The sequence below is a fragment of the Panthera pardus genome, unplaced genomic scaffold (genome assembly GCF_024362965.1).
Source record: "Panthera pardus isolate Hobbes unplaced genomic scaffold, ASM2436296v1 HiC_scaffold_3, whole genome shotgun sequence".
Classification (NCBI taxonomy): domain Eukaryota; kingdom Metazoa; phylum Chordata; class Mammalia; order Carnivora; family Felidae; genus Panthera; species Panthera pardus.
Genome location: NW_026526876.1, coordinates 6,230,693 through 6,250,138, shown reverse-complemented (window position 1 = coordinate 6,250,138; position 19,446 = coordinate 6,230,693). Strand labels below are relative to the sequence as shown.

Here is a 19,446-nt window from a genome sequence, read left to right as displayed (position 1 = left end):
ATTACTCCTTCTTTCTCACTTTTAGCTGAGTTATTCCAAATATATTTGTACATGATACATGTGAACCAAGAGGTAAAACAAGACCAGAACATTCTCTTTCTGTGAAGTATATGGGCATGTGTATACACAAGGCTGCCCTTGACTTTGGGTTGGAGTGAAGTCACTGCCATTTTTTTAGGAGAAATCCCTGTTAGCTATAGTGAACCAAATTATTTCATCACGCTTCTCTAGTTTTGTCTCAGAAAGAAGCACCCTCCCATAGGCTGGGCACTAAAGAGAGTCCTCAACCTCAGATCTCCAAACACAAAATGAAATGTTTGGGCAAAAGGTTCAAGTAATCTGGTTCATTCCAGACTTCCCATTGCTAACCTCACACCCACCCTTGAGCTTAGCAACTGTCAGTATTTGTTCACTACTTGGGACCAAATCCAATGTGTTTGCCTCTAGCGGGGAACCCAGAAGATGCTGTACGTCTCCTACGTCAGTCTCAGGAAGCAGTCCGATATCGGTACCTAGGAAAATACAACGCCCTTGTATACAAGGAAACAATAAACAAATGATGCAAAGTATTGATGTTGTTTGATACAGACTTTATTAAAATTTATAATGTAGGTAGTAAAAAGGTGAAGGTGTAAAGCCACACTGCCCAATAGATGCTTTTCATTTCCAGCTGTCACATTAAAAAAAAAAAAGTGGGGGAGGGCACCTGGGTGGCTCAGTTGGTTAGGTGTCCAACTCTTGATTTCGGCTCAGGTGTTGATCTCACAGTTGGTGCGTTTGATCCCCGCGTCGGGCTCTCTGCTATCAACATGGAGCCCACTTTGGATCCTCTGTGTCTGTCTCTCTGCCCCTCCCCTGCTCTTGCTCTCTCCCTCTCTCTCTCTCTCAAAAATAAAAATAAACATTTAAAAAAATTCTTGAAAAAGTAAAAAGAACTTGGTGAAATTAATTTTAATATATATTTTGTAAAACCAAATATATCCAAAACATGATCAACATGGAATGAATATAAACATTGTTTGTTTGTTTTTTCATTTTGAAATTATTTATTCAGGTCAGCCTGAAAATTCCAAATGGCCTTCAGAATACTTCTTAAAGTAGCGTTTCCCCGTGTTTTACGTTTGCTGTTTTTTTTTTTTAATGTTTATTTGTTTTTGAGAGAGAGAGCATGCATAAGCAGAGAAGGGCAGAGAGAGAGAGACACCGAATCTGAGGCTGTCAGCACAGGGCCCGACACGGGGCCTGAACCCACAAACTGTGAGATCGTGACCTAAGCTGAAGTCGGGCGTTTAACAGACTGAGCCACCCAGGCATCCTGTTCTTGTAATTTCTCTTTAGTGGCCAGAGGGAGATGATTGGCTCAGTCCTGAGACCAGACTGAGAGCCTTAAATTCCTTTTACTTCTTTCTTTAAAAAAAAAAAAAAAAAAAAAAAAATTAATGTTTATTCATTTTTGAAAGACAGAGAGAGACAGAGCACAAGTAGGGGTGAGGCGGAGGGAGAGGGGGACACAGCATCGGAAGCAGGCTCCAGGCTCTGAGCTGTCAGCACAGAGCCTGATGTGAGGCTTGAACTCACAAACCTCGAGATCATGACCTGAGCCGAAGTCGGACGCTTAACCGGCTGAGCCACCCAGGTGCCCCTGCATTTACTGTTTCTTTAATTGAAACATAGTTGCTGTACAATATTATATCACTGTCAGGCGTGCAACATAGTGATTTGACATTTATATACATTACAAAAGGACCACCACGTTAGATCTGGTAACCATCTGTCACTGTGCACAGTTATTAAAATATCACTGGCTGTTTCCCCTCTGCTGTGCATCTCTGTGACTTACTGATTTTCTAACTGAAAATTTGTATATCCTCCTCCCCTTCTTCTCGCCCCCTCCCTCCCCTCTGGCAGCCACCAGTGGTTCTCTGTATTTACGAGTCAGGGGGCATCTGGGGGGTTCAGTTGGTGGAGCATCCGACTCTTGATCCCCAGCTCGGGTCTTGCTCTGAGCGTTATGAGTTCGAGCCCTGCCCTTGGGTCTGTGCTGGGCGTTCATGTGTTCTTTCAGATTCCACATATTAAGTGAAATCCCATGGCATGTGTCTTTATTAAATATACCTCAAATACTTGAGATAGTTTTCAAGATCGCTTTTTTTTTTCATACTAAATCTTCAAAAGTCATTAAGAATTCTCTGGAGTGCAAATGTATGTTACATCCATTTGGAGGCTAAATTTTGAAAGGCTTCACGTCCAATCTCTGGTCCCAGAAAACAGTACGGTTAGCTACCAGGAAAATCTTTTATACTCCTTCGGTTCTGAAGTTTAAATTCAAGTTACAGGCAGTTAAAAATTCAGTGGCACTAGTCACATCTCAAGTGCTCAATGGCCACGTGTGGCTGTGACCGCCACATTGGGCAACAAAGTCTGAGGCGACTTGGGGCGGGAGGAAGCTGTTTTAGGCCCAGAAATCAGGACGATGTCGTGCGAAGATGACACTGGGGCAGAGACACGCGCAGAACGAGAGAGGGAGTCCGCCGAGATGTGAGGGAACAGCATTCCGGGAAGACAGAAACACGAACCGCGTAGGTCCCGGAAGCGGGATCGCCAGTCTCCCAAGGCATGTGTGACCTTCAGCGTCTTGACCTGGGGAGTCTCTCCACATGTCCTACAGATGACACATGGTGCGGTGCCTCTCCAGTGCTTAGGGCGCCAAGGTCCCCAGTTATGCCCGGTTTCCTGTTTCCATTGTTCATTAGAACAAAATATGAGGTTCACCTCCACGATCAGAAAGAAGTAAAAGGAGGGGCGCCTGGGTGGCTCAGTCAGTTGAGCGTCCGACTTGCCTCAGGTCATGCTCTCCCGGTCTGTGAGTTCGAGCCCCGCGTCAGGCTCTGTGCTGACAGCTCGGAGCCCGGAGCCTGCTTTGGATTCTGTGTCTCGCTTTCTCTCCGCCCCACCCCTGCTTGTGCTCTCTCTCTGTCTTTCAAAAATGAATAAACATTTAAGAAATTTAAAAAAAAAAAAAAAAGAAGTAAAAGGAATTTAGGCTCTCAGTCTGGTCTCAGGACTGAGCTGATCATCTCCCTCTGTCCACTAAAGAGAAATTACAAGAACAGGATGCCTGGGTGGCTCACTCCGTTAAATGCCCGACTTCGGCTCAGGTCACGATCTCACAGTTTGTGGGTTCAGGCCCCGCGTCGGGCCCTGTGCTGACAGTTCAGAGCCTGGAGCCTGCATCAGATTCTGTGTCTCCCCTCTCTCTCTCTCTCTCTCTGCCCCCCAGCTCACACTCTTGTCTCTGTCTCAAAAATAAAGAGAGAAACTTTTTTTGTTGTTTTTTTAACAAAAAGAGAAATTGCAAGAATAAAATTTCTGGGTCATATCTGGCAGCAAAGCACTGCGTGCCCTCACCCCACCCTTGTCCTTGAGAAAGGTTCACGGTGGCCATCTGCATTTAGCTAATCTCAGTGTTATTTTCTCTCGGCGGGTTTCTGGACAGCTAACACCTTTGACAACGATATCAGAAGTAGGTTTCCAAACAGCACTATCCAGAGCCCATTCAGAGAAATCTGAACAAATGGATTAAAGCCTTCCTTATCTTTGCTGTTTCTTAGGCAAGTTAGACCGAGGTGTGTAAGTAAGCAGCTGAGTAATCTCAGCCAGGGACAAAAAGTCTAGGGGGGACCAAACAGCCAAGAGCTGAAAGGCCTCCCTGTTCAGGGAGCTCACAGAGCTTAGGAGAGAAATCAGGGAACAGATTCTTTCTGTATTCACACTTCTGTATCCCTGTGCAAGAAGCAAAATACTCAAATGTGTGTGCAGTATCCCTGAAGTGAATTAAAAGTGAATTAAAGGTTTAAGATGACAGAAACAGATTTTGTTAGGGTGATTAGTTGAAACGTTTGGGGTTGGTTTTTTTTTTTCCTTTTTTTTTTCTTTTTTTTTTTTTCTTTTTTGAGAGACAGAGACAGAGAATGAGCAGGGGAGGAACAGAGAGAGAGGGAGACACAGAATCCAAAGCAGGCTCCGGGCTCCGAGCTGTCAGCACAGAGCCCGACGCGGGGCTCGAACCCATGAAGCTAGAGATCATGACCTGAGCCGAAATCAGACGCTTCACCGACTGAGCCCCCCAGGCACCCCAAAAGGGTTTTTTGTTTCTTTCATTAAAGTTGTCGTTAATGATTAATAGTCATCAAAAGTTGTAACACAATGAAAAGCTGCCCAACATCACTCATCATCAGGAAATTGCAAATCGAAAGCACAGTGAGACATGACCACACGCGTGGCCGAGTGGCTGTCATCAAAATGACAAGCAATTAACACGTGTTGGTGAGGATGCGGAGGAAGGGGAGCCCTCGTGAGCTGTTAGCGAGAATGCAAGCTGGTGCGGCCACCGTGGGAAGCAGTATGGAGGGTCCTCAGAAAATGAAAAGTATGAATACTACGTGATCCAACAATCCCCACTCTGGGCATGGATCCAGAGGGGATGAAATCACGATCTCAGAGAGATACCTGCACTTGCCTATTCGCAGCAGCAAGACCAACGCTGTGTCATTTCACTTCCACGTGGAATCTGGAAAAGCCGAACTCCTAGAAGTAGAGTGAAGTAAGGGCCAGGGGGTGGGAGAAAGAAGGTACTGGACCAAAGGTACAAACTTCCAGTTGGAAGGTGAATCAGCTCTGGGGATCTCGCGCGCAGCATGGGGATTACGGTTAACAATTCTGTGTTATATCCTTAGCAGTTGCCAAGAGACAGTTGCTTAAATGTCCTCACCGCTAATGCTGTGGCCGTAATAATTTCGTAATATACGTGTCCCAATCAGTATGCAGTTTACCTTAAACTTGCACAGTGTTTTATTTATATATATATATACACATATATATGTATTTAAATATATAATATATATCTAAAAAATATATAAATATATTTGTGCATATATAAATATATATTTATATATGTATATAAATATGTGTATATACACATATATATTTATATATGTATATAACGTATATTTATTTATATGTATATATAATATAATAATATAATAAATATAATAATATATATATTATAATACATATAATAATATAATATTTTATATGTATTATAATATTAATATTATAATACATATAATAATATATATTTTATATATGTTTTTTAACATATTATAATACATATAATAATATATAATATGTATTGTAATATTAATATTATAATATTAATATATAATATAATATATTAATATATTATATAATATTATAATATATTATTATATATTATAATATATATTATATAATAATATATAATAATATAATACAATAATATAAATATAATGTATATTTATTTATATGTATATAAATATATATGTGTATATATACATATTTATATATGTATATAAATATATATGTGTGTGTATATAAATAAATAAATATATGTGTGTGTGTGTGTGTGTGTGTGTGTGTGAATGACATCTCAATGAAGCTATGGGGAACACTGCAAAACAAAAAAACTTGCCACTTTCCATTTAAATTTACTCCTGTCCAGTTCTTCCAGCTCTGTTGGCTTTCAGGAGGATAAATCCACACAGATGCTGAGCTCAGGCTTGACTCCCCACACCTCCCCTGAAACCAAGTCCCTTGAGCATGAGTGCTCCTATCCTGTTCACTAGGTACAACCCCAAAGCCTCATACGGAAGAAATGCTCCGAGAACATTCTTTGAACACGGAAGAGACAATGTCATGTACGAAGTCATTGCCCAGGTTATAGGACAGAAGGAATGCAGAGAACAGGAAGTGTGTGCCTCAGCGGGAGGAAAGGGGGGTGTATGGGGTCTCAGAAACTGTGACCCCAGGTGCGCCTGGGCGGCTCAGTCGGTTAAGCATCCGACTTGTGATTTCAGCTCACGTCATGATGTCGTGGTCTGTGAGTTCGAGCCCCACGTCAGGCTCTGCGCGGGCCACATGGAGCCTGCCTGGGATTCTGTCTCCCTCCCTCTCTCTCTGCCCCTCCCCTGCTTGAGCCCTCTCTCTTTCTCTCAAAGTAAATGAACATTTAAAAAAAATTTTTAAAGGAAAAAGAAAATGCGGCCCCAAAAGCATTTCTGGAGTCAGCTGAGGAAGGAGGGTCCAGGAGTGTAAAAAGTACATCACATGGATCTAGGTTTTTATGTCCAGGGACGCAAGAGACTCGGGGTGCGATAGCACCTGCTCTCGGAGGTTCAGGGCTCCTTGATCAGCACGTGTGTCCTCCTGAGGTTTGGAAGGTGCAGTAAAGCAGGTGCAAGACTCAACCCCGTGCCCTTATCGACCATCGAACGCTAGAGGTGAGCCCGTGACCCTTGTCACCCAGACAAGCCACTGTGGTGCTTGTCTCCTCACAGCCTCGCCTCCTCTCTGCCCTCAGGGGAGAGTCCAGAGAAAGGTGGGAAGCAAGTGATTTCTCCTGACCCTCCAGCCCGTCCTCTGGACTCCCGTAATTACATCAGAAGTGCTGTCAGGAAGAAGGAGAGCAGACTTCCCTTGCCCCTTCAGAAGGATGGTTGCAACTGAGTCCGAAGGAGAACGTCCAACCGTCAGAGCGAAACAGGCCGCCTCCCCAAGGGAGGTCGAGGGACCACATTGGTGGCATCATCGAGGGAAATCTCCACTGGAGATTGAGCTTGAACTTGATGACCTACCTCTCTAATAATAGACCTCCGTGAGCACAGCCAGCACCCACGGCCAACGCCAGCGGACCCAGAGCAGGTGCTCTCATTACCCCATTCCAACCTCTGAGCTGAGTCAGGACCACAGAGGCAGGTGGCCTTTTATCCCCTGGAAGCAGGGTGCCCCTACGATCTATCACACACACTAGGACACTCTTACAAATGAAAGGGGACGGTAATAACGTGGCCTGACAGGGCAGATCGGGAGCTATGGTGCTCTAAGTAGAGGGCGCCATTAACAAAAAGGCATGCACTCTTGGTGGGAGCCATAATACTGAACCACAGTGTTCATTAATGGCCTAACAATCTGCCTGGTGTAGGGCACCTGGGTGGCTCAGTCTGTTAAGCGTCCGACTTCGGCTCAGGTCATGATCTCACGGTTCGTGAGTTCGAGCCCCGCGTCGGGCTCTGGGCTGATGGCTCAGAGCCTGGAGCCTGCTTCAGATTCTGTGTCTCCCCCTCTCTCTGCCCCTCCCCTGCTTGTGCTCTGTCTCTGTCTCTCAAAAATAAATAAATGTTAAAAAAAAATTTGTTTTAAATCTACCCGGTGCTATTAAAGACTGAGAATCTTCAATGAACCTAGCAGTAGATATAGCAATGTGATGTGTCATATAAAGACACTTAGGCTGGTAACTCTGGGGGGACGGATTATGATTCAAGGGGACTCCTCAGGTCTGGAGAGAAAAAGGAAAGGACAGTAGGAGGAGACATGTTTCACGTTGCATTTCCATAGATTTTTTTTTTCACATTCCTCCTTTTATTTTTATGTATTTATTCATTCATTTATTTATTTACTTATTTATTTAAATTAAAGCCTTCAATGTAGTATGCTTTCAGGAGTAGAACCCAGTGGTTCATCACTTACAGCACCCAGTGCTCATCCCAACAGGTGCCCTCCTTAATGCCCATCCCCCATTTAGCCCATCCCCCATCCACCTCCCCTCCAGCAGCCCTCACTTCGTTCTCTGTATTTTAAGTCTTTTATGGTTTGCCTCCCTCTCTGTTTTTATCTTATTCTTCCTTCCATAGATACTTTTTTTTTTAACATTTATTTATTTTTGAGAGACAGAGAGAGGCAGAGCATGAGCAGGGGAGGAGGAGGAGGAGAGAGAGAGAGAGAGAGAGAGAGAGATACAGAATCTGAAGCAGGCTCCAGGCTCTTAGCTGTTTGTTAGCACAGAGCCCGACGTGGGGCTCGAACCCACGAACCACTAGACCATGACCCAAGCTGAAGTCGGACGCTCAACCAACTGAGCCACCCAGGCGCCCCCCCCCATAGATACTTTTAAACACCCTTAAAATAAGACTAAAAAAAGCTTCAACTGCTTATGCCAAATTATATGATTTTTTTCTTTTGTTTGCAGCAGTTTGGGGGTGTCTGGAATAGAATTTGGGGGAGCAAAATCTCCCTGCCACATCTAACCCCAGGTCACACCATGCTGGCATTGCCACGTTTTACAACCATGCAAACCTCGGGTCCTCATCCATAAAGCCAGCACAGAGACCTCTGCCCCCGGGACTCCATCCAGCTTGGCCCTCTGAGACTTCACACTCCTGCTGAACTTGGACATCAGGCCAAGCCCCGCAGACCCACCAGGGTGATTCACTTAAAAGGGTTAGCAAATAACCATGACTTAGTAATGCATCAGTGTGCACACCTAGGAGTCATGTCTGTCCAAACAGCTTTATGATCGTCTGCTCTCTCAGTCTTTTCCACCGGCTTCCTATTTTTCTCCCCTCTCCAGGGCTCCTAAAGACTCACACTGGAATAGCTTGCAAATTCCCGTCTTTTCTGATTGGGCCCATTGAATGGGGCCGTCACAGTGTCTTCACAAATGGCATTTCCATTAACATTTTCTATTTCTGTCCACTCGGGGCACCTAAAGATTTCCCACCAAGATTTACATTGACTATTTTAAGAAAGTGCTTTTAAAAAGCCAACGCGTTGGCTAAGTTTAAATCTGACTTTCTCAAGGGATGCTTAAAAGAAATATACTAGGGTTTTTTTTTTTTTCAAGAACCTTTGTAAGTTCAAAATAACATTCCAAAAGGAGTCACTAGAAAAACATTCAGGGTAAGAGGGAAAATTTTTTTTTTTTTTTTTTTTTTTTTTTGCAGACCTGGCTACAGCTTAATGTTTGTTCTCTGTTTGTTTTTTGACACAGAAAAGTCAAATACTATAAGAGTCAGATAATAACTGGGAAACAAAATGGGCTGTGCTTCTCACATCCAGAATATTTACAAAAGAGGGAGGAGTCGATCCTGTCGAGATCCATTATTCAGTAGGCCAGGTAGAAAGAGAAGATTTTTGACAACTGGTGGATCAAAGGCAGAGCTTTGGAGATTCTCTTAGATCTTACAGCAGCAACGTCGCAGCCATATTTGAACTGAGCCATCTGGAACTTTCCATCGGGCTAATGACCCATGACCTTCTGATGCCATTGCCTTGTGGAATGCCTGATATGCTCTGACAGCTGCCAGTCAGGAAGATAAACCATGGATGATTACTTCAACAAAAAACATAGAGCTGAAGGAATTGTCTCCCTAGGCATAGGGACAGATCTCTGCTGGCAGAGGAGGGCGAATGATGTCTCAGTGAGAATCGGGTTTTGCTGCTAAAACTAAAAAAACCCTCATCCTAGTGGCCAGGGGGCCAGGGGGAGGCTTACAGCTGGTGGGGCAGCACCACAATGTCATCAGGGACCTAGACCTTGATGGTTTCCTCTGCCACTTTGAGCGTATGGCTTCTAGTCTCCAGATTCACCTCATGGTCCTAGAGAGCTGCCAGGCTACCATCCGTTACAACTGCATCCCAAGTAGGAGGAGAGAGAAAGTGGGGGAAGTGTGGTTCTTCTCTTTTGGACGATGTCCCAGGAATCCTAGATGACACTTCCATTCTGTCTCATCGGCCAGAGTATGGTCATGTGGCAATTATCAGCCACAACAGAGGCTGAGAGTTGGGTGCCCAGGGGTCTCTTTCATATATCGAGCCTACAGTGTGCCTTTTCTTATCTTCCAGCGGCCGCAGCTCACCTGAAGTCCGCATTGTAGCCTGGAAAAGGCTGGATGAGTGTTTGCTCACCACTGGACATAAAAAATAATCTGCATGTTTGAAAAGGATACGCTGAACTCGTGACCTGTAATAAACGGTTAGTGCTTAGTCTTTAAAATGCAGGTAAGAGTCTTCTCTTGTGCTTTTTCCAGAAACGAATAAGCCAAGAAAGCCCATGGTACAGTCTCAAAATGATGTGGAGTCTTCAAGTGACTTTTTCTTTAAGGTTTTATTTTATTTTTAAGGAATCTCCACACCCAACGTGGGGCTCGAACTCACAACCCGAGATCAAGAGTCACACACTCCACCGACCGAGCCAGCCAGGTGCCCCTCTTTCAGTTTTTAATACATGATACTCAAAGGGGTTCTTTCACACCAAAATCTATAATGATGAAAATGAAGGAGTTATTTGGGAATAACTGTGTCCATTATTTATATACTCTGGAAGGAAATGCATGCTGGTCACAAAACCATTGAGTGAAGCCACTGTCAACAACAAACTCTAATAATACGGCCCCGGTAGGGTTTTTTAAGTGTTTTTTTTTCTCTCCCCCCAGCTTTATCGAGGTATAATTGACAAACAAAATAGTGAGATATTTAATGTATACAATGTGATCATTTGATAGACGTGTATGTTGTGAAAGGGATTCACCCCATCCAGTTAAGTAACACATCCCTCTCATTTATTTATGATTTGTTGGTGAGAACATATAAGTTCTATTCTCTTAGCAATTTTCAGCGGTGCAATACAACATTATCCACACAGTCGTCGTGTTATACATTAAATTCTCCTATCTTATTTATCTTACAACCATCGCTCCCTACTTCCCCCCTCCCCGTCCCTGACCACTTTATAAGCCTCTGTTTCTGAGCTCAACTTTTTTAGGGTTTTGTTTTGAGACCCTTCCTACTTCGCACTCCCTCCAGTAGGCAGATTCTTTTTTTTAATGTTTATTTTTGAGAGAGAACACAAGCTTTATTTTTGAGAGAAAGAGAGAGCACAAGTGGGGAAGGGGCAGAGAGAGAGAGAGGGAAACAGAATCCAAAGCAGGCTCCAGACTCTGAGCTGTCAGCACAGAGCCTGACGCAGGGCTCGAACTCATGAACCCTGAGCTGAAGTCAGATGCTTAACCGACTGAGCCACCCAGGCGCCCCTCCAGTAGGCAGATTCTTGATGTCCTGGAAGGAAAGTGTCTTCATCTTGGGTTTTTCCACCTCCCCCTCCTCACCCTTATGCCCAGAGGCACGTAACCTGATGTGCATAAATAGGTTCAGAAACCTCTGGAAACTGCATGTCAAGTTGTGTGTACTTGTGTATTTGCAGTGGGAGCAGGACGCTCAGCAGATTCTCAAAAAGGTCTGTGCTCCTTAAAACTGCTGCCCTGGTGGTCTGTACTTCAGCAATGCAGACGCCCACCCCCAGGCCACACACACAGGGTTATCCTGTGCCTCCAAGTCTACCAGGGGACAAGGGGAGAAGGCATCCCGGGTAGAGAGAAGCACCGCGAATCTGGTAAACTCCTGCTTTGCTTCAATATTTCAGCACAAAACCTGTCTTCTCTGTAAAACTGACTCCTCCGAGCAGATGTGGGCTTTCTTTGTTCAGCTTAAGCTGCCTGCACCTTGGTTCATCATACTGCGTTGTCACTGTTTGCCTGTGTTGTGATTGACTTTTCATATACGTATCACCGATGACCACAACTGGCACATGCCAGTGAGTTTCCAGTGGGTGGGCATATGGATGATGGATGGATGGAGGGATGGATGGATGGATGGACAGATGGATGGATAGATGGATGAAGGATAGATAGATGGATGATGGATGGATAGATGGGTGGATGGATGGATGGATGGATAGATGGATGATGGATTGATGGATGGATGGGTGGATGGATAGACGGACAGACTAAAGGATAGATGAACCTTCTCTTCTCATTGCCGCTTCAGCATTAGCCACAGATCCATTCTGTTCCCTATCAGATCAATCATTTCCCTAACTCAGGGCTAATATTAATAGCAATGCCTGAAACTGCTGAAGGTTTAGGCTTTAAAATACACAATCCTGGGGCGCCTGGGTGGCTCAGTAAGTTAAGCGTCCAACTTCAGCTCGGGTCACGATCTCACAGTTTGTGGGTTCGAGCCCTGCGTCAGGCTCTGTGCTGACAGACTTCAGATACTGTGTCTCCCTGTCTCTCTCTGCCCCTCCCCTGCTGGCACTTTGTCTCACTCTCAAAAATAAATAAAAACAGGGGCGCCTGGGTGGCTCAGTCGGTTAAACGTCCGACTTCGGCTCAGGTCACGATCTCGCGGTCCGTGAGTTCGAGCCCCGCGTCGGGCTCCGGGCTGACAGCTCAGAGCCTGGAGCCTGTTTTGGATTCTGTGTCTCCCTCTCTCTCTGCCCCTCCCCCGTTCATGCTCTGTCTCTCTCTGTCTCAAAAATAAATAAAAACGTTAAAAAAATTTTAAAAAATAAATAAATAATAAATAAATAAATAAATAAAAACATTAAAAAAAATTTTTTTAAATACACAATCCTGATTTATTGAACTTCGGTCCACCCGTTTCTGTTTTCTCCAGACGAATCCTAGAGCCGCAGCGATATTCTTTAAATGGGCTCCATTCCGCTCCTTAACCAATAGTGTCTTCTTTTTGACGGGGACTGCTTCATAACTCTGCTTTTTTGCAGAAGGAAAAGGAGCTTCCGGGCTCTGGCGGATCTGAATGTAGCACCATTTTTCACAAGTTGTTTTCGCTTTAGCAACTTTACGTGGCTCTCTGTCAGTCGCCAGTCCTTACCCTCGACAGTAACTGGATTTTTTTAAAAAAATGGTCTATTTGGTTCCTTCCTGGGATTTGACTGAGTTTTAAGTTTGCGGTGCTGAGTGGCATATTTTAGATGTGCCCCCGGGAGCTGCTGAACTTTGCCTTCCACGTCGACAAACCACGAAAGACAGAAGAACCGGGAGAGGCAAGAGTTACTGTCTGGCAAGCCCAGAGTCTGCCTCTGCCTGGAGCGGCGTTTTGGATACAACTCATTATTTGTGGAAATGGTGTGTTCCACAGGCAAAAATAGCTTTTTAAAAAAAGAACCAATCTGTACCCTCCTGAAGTCATGTCAAAATGGATGCAGGGTTTCTCATGGAAAGGAGAACCATTTTTATTATGGCCTGAAGGGTCCTCGTGTACTTGGCCTTGCCACATGAAGCCTAGTCTAGGAGGCTTTAGGGTCCAGAACAAGCGAATAGAGGCTTAATGATGAGGTAATGAGAGCAGAGGTCACGGGTGGGAAACAAGTTTTCTATTTGCAGCCACACAGCCATGGGAAAGTCTCACCCAGAGACCATCAACTAACGAAAAAAAACCATTGAAAACGAAGAAGAATGTGGGAACTTTCCCTTACCTGATCTTAAGCACAGAGGGACACTGGACTTTAAATAATAAAATCAAACCATAGAGGTCAGCTTCATATGAGAATCAGCAAAGGGAAAGACAAAGAGGAGGGAAAAAAGAGGGAAGGGAGTAAACGGAGAAGAGGGAGCTTTTGTAATTGTTTTATTTTTTTTTTAACGTTTATTTATTTTTGAGACAGAGACATAGCGTGAACGGGGGAGGGTCAGAGAGAGGGAGACACAGAATCTGAAACAGGCTCCGGGCTCTGAGCTGTCAGCACAGAGCCCGACGCGGGGCTTGAACTCACGGACCGCGAGATCATGACCTGAGCCGAAGTCGGCCGCTTAACCGACTGAGCCACCCAGGCGCCCCTGTAATTGTTTTAATCACTGGCCTATATTGTTACTCTCCGCAAAGACATGAAGCACAGATAGGTTGAGTAACCTGCCTAAAGTCAACACAGCTAGCTGGGAGAGGAGCCGGGATTTGAACCCCAGCAGCCAGGCTCCAGGGTCTGCCATGATGCGGGTGTGAGGGAGGGCTTGGGAAAGCTGAGTGTTCCAGCTCTGACCCCCATACTGCAGACTGACTATTTGTATCCCTTCAGGATTCATGTGTTGACAGCTGACTCCTGATGGGAGGCCGGGCCTTGGGGTGGTCAGGTCACGAGGGCAGAGCCCGCACAAATGGCCTCAGTGCCTGCAGAAAGGAGGGTCCTTCGGCCATGTCGGGACACAGCGAGAAGGCGATTCAGATATGGAATCTTCCAGTGCCTTGATCTGGGACTTCACAGCCTCCAGAACTGTGAGAAATAAGTCTCTGTTGTGTCTAAGCCCCTCAGTCTATACAGTGTTCTGTTTATAGCAGCCAGACGGGGCTGAGAGCCCACAGAGCGCCCATTCCGAGTCCCATTCTGAGTCCCCTTCCGAGTCGAGCTGCCCACACTCCACTCACACCACTGGCTCTTGGTAGAGCACCTCTGAGTGCCCAGCTCAGCTCATCGCCCCTCACCCAGGGATGAGCCCGGCCTAACCCTCCCAACCTATGTGACCTGGTGTCCTGTCCCCGGGGGGCCTGGTGCCCCATGTCCAATAGGAACATCCAGGAGTTCTCTGCCCACACCTGCCGTCAACACACCTGGCCTGGCACTTTGATCAGTTCACGTCCACGTTCCTGTCCTACGCCGATGGAGTCCCTGGCGGGATACAGCGAGAGGAACACATCCCGACTTGGATCTCAGCACTTAGGGTTCAGCAGAAACCAGCGCTGAGAGAACGTGTTGAAGATCAATGGAAACGCAGCTAGTCCTCAGTGGGGACGTGCACAGTGGGGTCGGAGGCCGATGCTGATCCCCTCGCTGTCGAAACCTAGAAGTTTCGGCCAAGCCGGTAAACCCTGCGGGGCGAACACTCCAGCCTCAGTAGCGGCTGGATGTCTGCAGGTGGAAACGGCACACAGTGACTTCTCGACTAGGTGGAGGGATGTTTCCAACCTGAACGTCTGCCTTGAGGAGACTCGACTGTATTGGGAAGATGTTGTTTTGTAGATGATACACTGTACATCACTTCTCTGCCTGCAAAGTTCTAATCTAATCACAGGCTTTGCTTCTGGTTCGGAAGACGCGGTCAGGGAAAGGCCTGGGTTTGAGTTAAGCTGTGCTGAGAAGTGGAGTGGATACAGTGATGGAACATCCAGACCCCCCCAGCTCCTGGGAGCGTTGGGGGCCGGTGGGATCTCAGCATATCATTCAGGCATTTGCTCCTGGCTGAACAGAATTGCCCATGGTTTCATACGCTCCCAAGGGGCCCGTGTGTTCACTGCCTGCTCCTTGGAGACGGGGGGATGAAAAAGGCCTCTCAAGGCAGGACAGCTTTGGAGGAGCACCCCCATTCCAGAGCGGGCTGGGGTTCAGGACCAGGAGTAAAGAGAGGAAGCCTTGGTTCGTCTTGGGTACCATATTTAAGGGGGTGCCAAAGATCTCAGGAATCAGGGTGTATGCAGTTTTAATGCGCCGTTTTCCTTATGTAATGCAAAAAACATCCATGATAGTTAGCAAAATTGCAAACCCAGGCTGACCTCAACAGGGCCAGGATTAGGGTGAGGAGACTAAAGTTCAGTCCTATAGATGCACGGTGAAATTCAGAGTTCGTTCAAACTTTGTGCGTCGTGGATTATTCTTTTTAATATTAGCTTAAAGCTATTTAAATGCTGCCTTAAAACCTTACGTATCTTGCCTGCTGAGTTTTCTGGCACCCCTTACATATCACCCCCAGGCAAGTCTTCGTCACCCTGATCCCCAGCTGGGGTCTACTGGTCCCACGTCAGGGTAACTGCCCCCTGCCCCCATGCTGCCTGCTTTCCTCACTCCCTGTAGGATTTATTCCTAAGCCGCACCCAGTAAGCCTCCTATATCCACACCTCACGATGTCTAGGTCGGTTTCCTGGGGAACCTTACTGAGAATGAGGAGACAGCTCGGTAGCATAGAAAGCTTATATGGTGGGCAAACCCAAGTTGGAGGCTCAGCCCCACAATTCACTGAAAGTGTGGTCCGAGGCAAGGCAAGCTGTTTTCCTCCAGTGCAAAATGAGAACAATGATGCCTGTCCTCCATCTCATCCTGGAGCACTGTAAGGAGTACACGAGCTGATGCAGGCAAGGAATTTCGTTCCGCGTCTGGCAGATAACAGGTGTTTGGGAAACGGGACTCCCCCTCCCTGGTTTCATCCTCACCCGGCCTTAAGCAGGCTGAAGAGATCATCAACATGACCCAGTGCAACAAGACTGGAAACTTCGGCAAAGGGATGACAGCGTCTCACTGTGTGTGTGTGTGTGTGTGTGTGTGTGTGTGTGTGTGTGTTTGCCAAACGAGCCTGGGTGCATCCCTCTCCAGCTAAATCAACGCGCTTCATCCTTTTGGCTGCTGGTAATCTGACCCAGTGCTTTCCGGTGAGATCCTAACGTGTGAGGTCTTGCTTCTTAGTCGTCCCGAAATATCTGTGATTAGGGACCATTAGGGACTGGGGTGCCTGCCATTCTCTTTACGGCCGAGGAGGAAGTCCCCATGTGCCACTATCAGGGGCGAGACGGCATCTGTCAGCCGCCACAAATCCGCAGGCTCATTCAGACCCAACGCCAATCTTGCGGACTTTATCTCCGTTCCCCCAAATGCCTCAGACTGTTTGCTTCTCGCTGATAGGGGAATCTGGAATCTCATTTTCTCAATGGCCAGATGATTCCTAAATAGCAAGAAACTGAGATAGGTGTTACGGAGTGTCAAGGAAATCAGGAAAACCAAACAGAGGATACAGCCCCCTCTTTGAAGGAGCTTCCAGCCTTCCAGTAGGGGAGAGAGAGTAAACAGACGTGAGACCAGCAAAATCCATAACCGTCTCCCCACATGCTGCCTGGCAGAACCCTTCAGGGGGCTCCTGTGACGCCTCCGCCCAGCTCTCCTGCACCAGCCCCTCCCTCCACCCCAGACGGAAGTCACTTCTTTCTATTTCTTTAGCCGATTGCAACACTATCACGGTAGCATATTAGCGTATACAAGAACACACGCGTAAAAGCATCTTGAAATGCTATTCCCGTCTCTAGAAGCTTTACTTCAAATGTGATTGGCTACACCCACTCTTGTGCATCTTTTTCTCTCGTCCATGGTATTTGTGCAACATGGGTGCTCAGTAGATGCTGGCAAAGGAATGGTACCTCTAGGAAAGGCCAGAAACCCCGAGTGAAGAAAGGAAGAACCTGTTTCCAGGAGAGGTGAATTTTTTTTTTTCTGAGACGGTTTTTTTTTTTTAATGTTTATTTATTTTGAGAGAGAGTGAGCAGAGGAGGGGGAAAGAGAGAGGGGTGGGGGGTAGAGACAGAATCCCAAGCAGGCTCCGCACTGTCAGTGTGCAGCTGGACGTGGGCCTTGAACCCACGGACCGTGAGATCATGACCTGAGCTGAAATCAAGAGTCACACTTAACCGACTGAGCCACCCAGGCGCCCCTCTGAGACACCAACATGTTCCTCTGGAGTCAGAGTTACAAACCGGAGCTCTAAGGGCCACATTCAGCCTCTGTACACATTTACTGGGCTGGCAGGGCATTGTGAGGTTTGAAATCTAAATTGCTAGCAGACCCATCCCCCAACATTTGCCATCCTTCCTTGTCTGTCCTCTAGGCCTGGGACAGATACCTGGCTCCCAGGGCCATCTGACTTCTCCTGCTCTGCAATAGCCTGTCCACAGCCGCTTCCCTGTCTGGAGGTAGACCTGTCTGGCCAAAACACCTGGAGCCTTAAGTTAACTTTTCCTTAATTTCTCAGCCCTGTCCCTAAATGTAAGCAGGGTAAACACTCCTCGTTCCGAGCCAAAACCAGAGCTGGGGAGACCAGGGAGATAGCCGTGATGGAATGCAGACCATAAAACAATGCTGGTTTGTTGGTTTGTTTGTTTTTTTCCTGTGAATCCTGACAGCCACCTTGCGATGAGTTCTTTATCCCCATTTTACAGATGAACAAGCTGAGGCTCACAGAGGCTATACACTTGCCCAAAGCTACAAAGCTGGGAAGTAGCAGAGACACGTTTCAGAGCCACATCTGCATGGAGCCCCCACCCCTAATCTTATCCCACTTGGAGCTGCCAGGGAGAGAGGCAGCCCCAGGGCAATGGGGCAGCCTCCATTAACAAGGGCAGAGCTGGGGAGGAGGGCGACGCGTGTTCTGAGCAGCACGGGGCTTTGCATGCAAGTAATTCCTGTTTATCTGCAGTAAGGCAGGCCCGTCATGTGCAGATAATCCAAAAATAGTTTCTAATTTTTCTTGGGATAAATATAAATTTTTTTGGCAACAGACACCCCCTTCAAAGCGTGTTTTGATTAGAGTTACACGAAAAGGGGTTCTTATTCTCTGAGGATTTGCCAACTCACGGGCGAAAGGGAATTGAGAAGCATGCCGGCCGCTTTCTCTCCTGCCCACCAGCAAGTCTGTGGACGAGCCGCACAGCTGTCCAGGAAAGGCCACCGGGTGGAAGGAGGTCATGGGGGCTGCGGCTGAGTGTCTGCCACTCTTGAACAGGAAACCCAACTCGACCTTCCTCACTTCGCAGACGTTTCTTAGGAAACAAAGATCTGGTTGAGAAGCATCTTGGCCAAGGTCACAAGGCAAGTTTGCACAGAATTGGAACTTAGAATGTAGAGCCCTTGGCTTTTCAGTACTAGCTCTCCTCCCTCATCCTAACGTTGGACTGCTCCAGAGTGAGGAATGACCAGGAATTGGGGTAAAGAGGTGTCTGTCTGCATACGGTTCAAAGTATGGGCCCAAAATAGGAGGGGCAGAAAATGGCAGGTGGGCAATGCTCTGTTCTAGACCCGGAAACCAGACTTCCTTGAATACCCTACTTCTGAAAAGTAATGAGCCACTTGGAGGCAACAGTGAGGCAGTTTCAGTAGTGTGGACGGGGCTGAAACTTGGAGTCCAACAGACCTATCTGATTTGGGGCACATAACCTATCCTGGCTTTCCCTCAACTACAAAATTCAGTTACCATGAGAACTCCCAGGAGTGCCTGGCGGTCTTGAGGGTTCATCTAGCCCCTTGTGGGTGCATCTGGCTTCTGTCAAGTGATTTATTGATTAAATTTAGTCATTTACTGGTGGGTCACTTTTCCTTCATCCAAACATCTCCAGTAGATGAAAGGGAAGTTAATAAATTGTCACACAAAAGAAAAACAACATGTATCCTCTCTGTCCCTCAGACTCAAAACCCATGCTCTTCTGTGCCACCATTAGATGGTGATGGCAGAAGTGGTGACAGAGCTGGACAGGGGACATGGGGAGAGGAAGGAGCAGGAAGTGAAGCCACCCTCAACCATTGTTTTCTGAGTTCACATGCTCTAGTAGACCAACGTTGACCAAAGTCATCCAAGGCAAACAGGAGGACCATTGTAACTGGAAGCGTTAAGCCAATGGGTGCCATGTTTCTGTCTCCACGATGGGATCTGAGAAAGCCAGGAGCTGACTGACCATCAACATAGTCTTAACTCTCAATTACTTGATCTAAGTTGATCCTCAGGAATAACTCAGGAACTGGTCAGAAAGGATTCAGTAATCCCATTTGGCAGATAAGCAAATTGACATTCAAAGAAGTTAAATGATTTCTCCAAGGAAACAGGGCATGTATGATAGAACTGCTGTTCTAACCTGTGGTGGACTGGAAGGGGCTGTTCACTCACCTCATAACTGCTTGAGGACAGTCTGTCTCTCATTTATCTTTGTGTCCTCAGTGCTTAGCGGACAATAGGCAAGCATTTGTTGAGGGAA

At 46.5% G+C, this 19,446-nt stretch overlaps 1 long non-coding RNA gene across 1 annotated transcript in view; it reads left to right on the top strand.

Annotated features, from left to right (window-relative positions):
• The window catches only part of LOC109245848 (uncharacterized), an 87,677-nt gene that overhangs the window by 55,176 nt on the left and 13,055 nt on the right, over positions 1-19,446 (top strand). The window contains exon 2 of the long non-coding RNA XR_002071119.2: positions 9,718-9,873. This is a non-coding gene — a long non-coding RNA (uncharacterized LOC109245848). The remainder of the gene's footprint in view (positions 1-9,717; positions 9,874-19,446) is intronic.